The sequence below is a fragment of the Panthera leo genome, chromosome A3, assembly GCF_018350215.1.
Source record: "Panthera leo isolate Ple1 chromosome A3, P.leo_Ple1_pat1.1, whole genome shotgun sequence".
NCBI classification, from domain to species: domain Eukaryota; kingdom Metazoa; phylum Chordata; class Mammalia; order Carnivora; family Felidae; genus Panthera; species Panthera leo.
In genome coordinates this window covers 55,153,905-55,160,762 of record NC_056681.1, presented here as the reverse complement: position 1 = coordinate 55,160,762, position 6,858 = coordinate 55,153,905, and the positions used below count along the sequence as shown (strand labels likewise).

At 53.8% G+C, this 6,858-nt stretch overlaps 1 long non-coding RNA gene across 1 annotated transcript; it reads right to left on the bottom strand.

Annotated features, from left to right (window-relative positions):
- Positions 1–523: 523 nt before the first annotated feature.
- LOC122215000 lies at positions 524–5,967 on the bottom strand. Its single transcript, XR_006200184.1, has 3 exons — positions 5,562–5,967; positions 5,073–5,158; positions 524–955 (listed from the first exon to the last, which is right to left on the bottom strand). It is a non-coding gene; the product is annotated as an uncharacterized LOC122215000 (long non-coding RNA).
- Between the last annotated feature and the right edge of the window lie 891 nt (positions 5,968–6,858).

Below are 6,858 nucleotides of genomic sequence, written 5' to 3'. Positions count from 1 at the left end.
TGCTCAGTTAATGAATGTCAGAGCTGTAAGCCAACACCCTAGTCTGTGTGAAACCAAACCCCACCTGCTCTCTACTCCATCATGGGCTCCCCGGGAAGAGAAGGTAATTCCTTTTATCTGCAGATAAAAGGAGATTAAGGTGGGACACGCCTGTGCAAAAGCAATCTCATTTTGTCAACACGGCAGCCCCAAGAGTGGACAAAAACGTTTCATGCTATAAGCCATACGTAGATACCCCATGAAGGATCGGTAGCTCTGATGTACATTTCCCTGAAATTTCCATTTGCCCATTTTATTGTGTGTCACCGGGTTCTGCAGAAGGAAAAAAAAAAAAAAACAACAAAGAACAAAATACAAAAGGAAAAAAAAATCTACCCACCAAGTCACCTTAGCAGATGCACGGCTTGTTTCATGTGAGCGGAACGGTCTGTTGGGTTAATGGCTCTAGTAACAAAACGCACGCCAGGGTCATTATTTATAATGGGCAGCGACGAAAAGCAGTAGCAAAGCTGGCACGTAGCGACAGGCAGTGTAAAATTTTAATTGCGAGGCATTTTCTGGAATTTGATTTGAAACATCCTGTGGTTATAAAGCGAAAACAGCTTTCAGGGAAGACGGGCATTGAGACCAGGCTAAGGTTTGAGAACCGTGTGCATGTTTGCTTGGAACATCTGAGAAAGGGCTGCCAGCCAAGTCTCTTCTCCCTGACACTTACAGTGCATTACCAGCAACCTAGAAATCATCTGAGAACTAAGTGCTTAGCCCACTTAAAACCTGAGCAGAAAAACAGAGTTAGAATCCCTGTTCTAAACTCAGTTCAAAAATCCTTGTCCGACACGTGCTACATTCTGTGCCGGGACCGGTGGGTCCGGCTTCATCGTGGCCGCCCATCAGGCCAGGGAGGCAGTAGACCGGTCGTCCTGGACAAGCGAGACTTCCAGAAAGTGGAGAAGAGCTGGGCGACAAAGCGAAAAACAGTGAAAAGGTTAGGGCGAGGAAGCCATGTAAAAGTCGTTTACAGAAGGCACCGCTTTTCAAGTTGTAGATTTTGACCCATTTAATGGGCTAGGGGATCGACTTAGTAGATTTTGAAAAATGAAATAAGACAGAATCGAAAATACCAGAGTGTGTTGCCCAGTGAAGATGTTTATATGCTTTGATTGGGGGGGGGGGGGGGGGGGATTCTTGTGTGTATCAGGTCACAACGGGAAATGTATTTCTTAGCGTGGGTCATAGTCCAAAAAAGATTGTAAAGCCCTGATTTAAAGGAAGCGGCTGTGAGTTGGTTATAAAACTATAGGGCCTATTAATCAAATCCATTATACACATCTGCTTTTCTTGAAAAAGAAATCACCTGATGATGTGAGCAGGTCCGGGAGCCCTTTCTCTGCTTTGCGTCACAGAGTGTGTCCCGGGACACGATAACCTTAACAACGGCTGCCATCTATGGGATACTGACCATGTTCTATATGCCTCATGTGTATTCACTCTTCACAACTGTTTGACTTTACGGGGGGAGGGACACCGGGCACAGAGACGACCACTTTCCCACGTAGCCAGGAAGGGCAGAGTACAGCCCGGAATTCAGTGAGACCCCCAACCTTCTGGTCCAGTTTATATCCCGCTGATCTCTGCTGAGACTGTAAACCCTTTGCAGGCAAAACCTCCTAAGTCACCTGGCGTATTTTTGTTTGCTCTTGGATATGCACCGGCATCATCTGGAAGCTCTGGGTAGGCCTACCCCAAGAGGGAGCACCGGAGGGCAAGCCTTCCAACGGAGCCGGAAGGAAACTGCATGCCTTTGATGATCTGCCCCCAGAAGATCACCTATACGGACTCCGCCTTGCCCTGTTGGCGAAGCAGAACCAAGCCCATCCAGACTGGGTGGGAGGGGACACAGACCGCACCTCTTGAGGGTTTAAAACCACCCCCACGTGACGTTCTCAGTCGTCTTAGTTTCCAACTAGCGTACGAAGAAGGCTTCCTTCTCGACCAAGTGGATTTTCTGGGACGTGGGGGAGCAAGTGGCTCCAATTCCCTGTGATGCACAGGGCCCTTTGTGGTTAATAATCTGTCTCTCATTATAATGATCTGTAGTCTCTATCATAACAAATGGGCTGGAACCACAGATATATTTACTGCCTTAATTTAGTTGCGAGCATTAGGCTTCTTTTGAAGCATTCTCTCTCCATTTGGACTGAATGCCTTTTATCTAGGCTTATCTTCAATGTCAATAAGTTTAGCATTCATCAACAGCTGGAAGCCCCGATATTATCCATCTCTCCTTCTATTAATCTTCTGTAAGTTCATCTTTATTGCCGTGAATCCATTCATCACCCCAAGCCGTCCTTCGCATTTGTCTGGTGTTCCATTTAGCTAAGCCAAACTCTATTTCTTTAGCAGGACTGAAGTTCTTTGTCATTTTAATAGTTTATAGAGCTTTTTCTTAGAGCTGGCACAGAGTGTCGGATTGTCCACAAAGACCAAACGGATGGCAATAATATTCTTTGTTGGGTTCTGTGTTAACCCGAGGGCTCTCGGGTACATTTATTCCCAAGAAGACCCACCAGGTCTGAGTATCCCTAAAATATTCTACATTCTGTAAGAAGACCTCCACGGGAACACATCTCCCCGGAGCACAACTAGACGCTACCTTTCATCTGTTCGTATCATTCTATGTAAACTTCAGTCCAGATTCTCCTCACCTACCTTCTCCCTAATTGATGCAGGCCAAGTACGGGTGGCTCAGTTCGTGAAGCCTCTAACTCTTGATTTCAGCTCAGTTCATGATCTCACGGTTTGTGAGATCAAGCCCCGTGTGGGGCTCTGCGCTGACGGTGCGGAACCTGCTCAGGAATCTCTCTCTCCCTCTCTCTGCCCCTCCCCAGCTTGTGCTCTCTCACTCCCTCTCAAAATAAGTAAATGAACTTAACAAAGAAAAAGAAAAAGAAAGAGAAATCAATACGATCCATATTACGAGCTAGGAAAGGAAGAGATTTGTAAGTGAGGGAAGGGAAGGGGTGCAGAGATGGGAGAAGATACAGAGAGAAGCAAAAGGTTGGTTCTCTCCAGAAAATGGTCACCGAAATCCAGAGCCACACCAGGGAAGCAGACAATGCTCTCCAGGTCAGGACCTAGATTCTAGAGCAAGCAGGAGATGAAGATTAGGAATCAGAGTGTCATAATCAGGGTGACTGGGATGCCCCAGCCCAGGGACACGCCCCTTCATCCTCAGACCCAGCCCTGCCCTGGGGCAGGGCTGGCAGGTGAGCAGATTTGAGCTACTCGGCTAGTTGCTGGGCTGGCCACGGGACATGGAAATCCTGGCCTAGGTGGAACCCTCTTGGGAGAACGATAATCTGCATACATTACAGGAAGCATTCTTTGCTCCGATGCTGGGTTGGGCAAGGAACAGGGTATTATGGGCAGTGCTGGGGCAGCTGATGACAGTCTCTGCTCTCAACACCGTCGAGGCAGACCCACGCAACAGGCATAGCAACTGACAGCGCGAATCACTAACGCAGGACAGGCCCAAGAGCTCAGATGGGGGAGATTTTCTGCTGCCTGAGGTCGTCAGACTTCACAGCGAAAGTAAGGCTTGGAGAAGCAGGAGAGGGCACGTCAGGTTCCACTGACCAAGACCAGTCCGACCGGGGTGGGCGGAGTGAGACTGCACGCGCCCCTTTGGCATCTCAGAGATCATTTCCTGGACCCAGGTCCCTAGGGAAACCCGCAGTGTTCAGGAACTCCGCCGAGGCCTGCCAGTAATCGAGAGAAGAGCCACTTTGTCACAGGTGCTTCTGCTGCCCTGGAAAGCAGCCGTGGGCCCTTTCTGTCGGCTTCAGTTGTGGCTGTGAATCCTTTGTGGCAAATTTTATTTATTTTGAGAGAGGGAGGGAGGGAGAGAGAGAGAATCCCAAGCAGACTCCACACTCAGCATAGAGCCTGACATGGGGCTTGACCCCACAAACTGTGAGGCCATGACCTGAGCTGAAATCAAGAGCTGGATGCTTAACCGGCTGAGCCACCCAGGTGCCCCACGGCCGTGTATCCTTCGGGGCAGCAGAGGTCCTTCTGGGTCTCAGTCACCGGCTCTCCCACTTAGAGGGCACAAGGCAGCACGAATGCTCTGAGCACCTTTTCAACCCTTCTGAACCAGGCACTGAACCTGCGTAAACACCCCCCCCTTCCGGCAGCCCAACGAGGCAGGTCTGAACGACGGCCCTATTTCTTTCTCCCAATAAGAAAACAGGCCCAGAGATGTCCAGTAATTTGCCCGAGGTCACAAGGCTAGCAAGAGGTACTGACTTCAAAGCCGGGCAGAGTCCAGAACGTGCACCCTGACTGCTCCGATGTGCCTACCGCTTAACAACCCCTCCCTGCAAAGCCCGGCACCCAGGGGCGGACTCCGGCTTTGCCACCGGGGAGGTTAGATCAGCCAAGTGTTTAGACGCCCTTGGCACAACTCAGGTCTCTTCATCCTCGAAAGACGCTCTCCTGAGCGACAGCTGAGAATCCACTTCCATGCCGCACTCGCATAGGACTTAAATACTGAGGCTTCTCCCAGGGGGAAAAGGCCCCCAACCGAGTCGTGACTCCCTTGCTGTCCTTGGGCCCCAGAACTCTCAGCAAACAAGAGGGGAACCCAGCAGAACCCTCAGAATCCCATCTACGGGGCTCCCGGGGGTTGCAAGGAACACTTCAGCCCAGCTCTGTAGTTTGTAACCCGTACTGGGGTTCAGGCGGCCGGTGAGAAGTGAGATCAAACCCCCAGAATCCTGTGGGCGCATTTTCCTGGAAGGGACAGGCTTCAATCACAGTTTTCCAGGGGCCTGGGACCGGTAAGGAGTATCTGGCCCTTGCTAGATCCGCAGTGCCTTGTTCCTGCTCCATCAGTCACTGCAGGCCTGCAACAAGGTAGACAACCTTCTCTACCACCGGCTTTGGGGACACTTAGGGCCCACGCCCCAGCCAAGCAGCATTGGTAAGGCCCTTCCACACAGACCTGGCAATAACCATTACTTCACGAATAACCATGAGCTGGTAACAAGCCACAGGCAGATGATACTTACGGAATTATTCTCAATTCGGTAAGGTGGGGTAAGGGTATCGTGATCACGTTCTTTTCAAGTCCTTAGTCTCTGGGATGGGGGAAGAGCTGGGGGATAAATGAAAGAAGAATGGAGAGAGTAGTACCATCTTTGAAGCTGGAGCTGACCACTTAGGGGTTCCTTAGAGCATTTTACTTTTGATTTTTTTTTTTATTCCATAATGAAAAGTTTTTAAAATAAAACTAAATCAAAGCCACTGTTCTTGACAAGATGTAGATGCCTGAGCCAAGCGAAAGTGGTACTTCTCCCAGAAAGGGAAGCCTACCGACTCCCCCGCAGGAGCATGGAGGGGAGCACTCTTGCCTACCCTCCAGCCTGTCCGGTCCCTGGGGCGGGGGGCTCAAGCAATTGGCGCTAAACTAAGCCCGGGAAAGGAAACCAAGTGAGACGTGGGTCCCGAAGGGTTCGCGAGGCTGGCATTCTCCCACCTGGCGTCTTTGGGCACCTCACCTTCCAGGTCTCAGTTTTGCGCTCCACAAAATGGTTGGACGTCCGGCGGGCAGGTGCGTGGACGGAAAGGAGGTCCGTGGGCGCGCCCCTAGAGTTGTACAGGGGAGGCAGAGTCTGGCATTTTCCTGAGATGGCTCGGGGCCGCGGGGGTGGATGGAGGAAATCAGGAGTGGAAAGAAGGAACACGCGCGCGCGCGCACACACACACACACACACACACACATACACACCCCTCCTTCTTCTTCTTCCCCCACCCCCCCTCAAGGGGCGGTCCCCTGGTCCCCTGGGGGAGGTTTTCGGGCCCACGACCCGGGGAGGACGGCGCCCTGGAGAGCTGCGGGCCGGGTTCGCAGGACTGGGGTCTGGGCCGCTGCAGCCGGGTGGCCGGCGCCGCGGCGGCCCCTCCCCGCCGTCCCCTCCTCCTCGCCTCCTCCGCCCCCCCACCCCCCTCCTCCGGGTCCCCGGCAGCGGCGGCTGGAGGAGCAGCCGGCGGCGCAGCGGCCGCGCAGCCTTTGTCTCGGGGCCGCGGGGCGGCGGGGCCCGGCGCAGGCGTAAGTGACCGGTGGCCGGGCCGCCGGGGGCTCGGCGGGGAGCGGGCCGGGGGGCGCGGGCGCTCCCGGCGCGGGTGTCGGGCCAGACGGGCGGTGCGGGCGCGCGGGCGGGGAGCCGGGGCCGGTGCGCGCCCCGCGAGGCGGTGCGGGCGGCGGAGCGCGGCGCGCGGGGGGCGCGGGGGGCGCGGGGCTCGGGGCGCCGCAGCCTTGTGCCCGAGGCCGTGCGGCGTGGGTGCAAATCCTGGCGGCTGTGTTTCTCCGGGCAGAGGCCACGCGGGGACGGAGGAGGCAGAGAGGACAGGCAGTGATGGAGAAACGGGAGAGGAGCCGGCCAGCGTCACCATCACCATCACCGCCACCATCGCCTCCACCATCACCATCACCACCATCACCATCCCCATCCTTGCCCGTCGCCCATCCCAGCTGCCCCGGACCTCCCCTCCCTTCTCATCTCCCCCCTGTCACGTCAACTTTACCAGATTATTTCCTTTTCCTGGGTGATACTTTGAAACGGCGACAGCGTGCTCCAAATTAGGAATAAGTACCTCTGCTGTGGGACATTCGGGCGCCTCTCCTTTGCCCGCTCGCGACCTCAGTTTTCCCATCAGGAAAAGGACCACAGGGGTGCTCCGTTCCTCCCAGTCAGCCTGTGATGGCCGGCAAGCTTTCGGTTTTTCTAATCTGGTGCCGGAAAGGGTTTTAGAGATTACATTTTTTCTCTCTCATATGGTGAGAGATGTTCATAT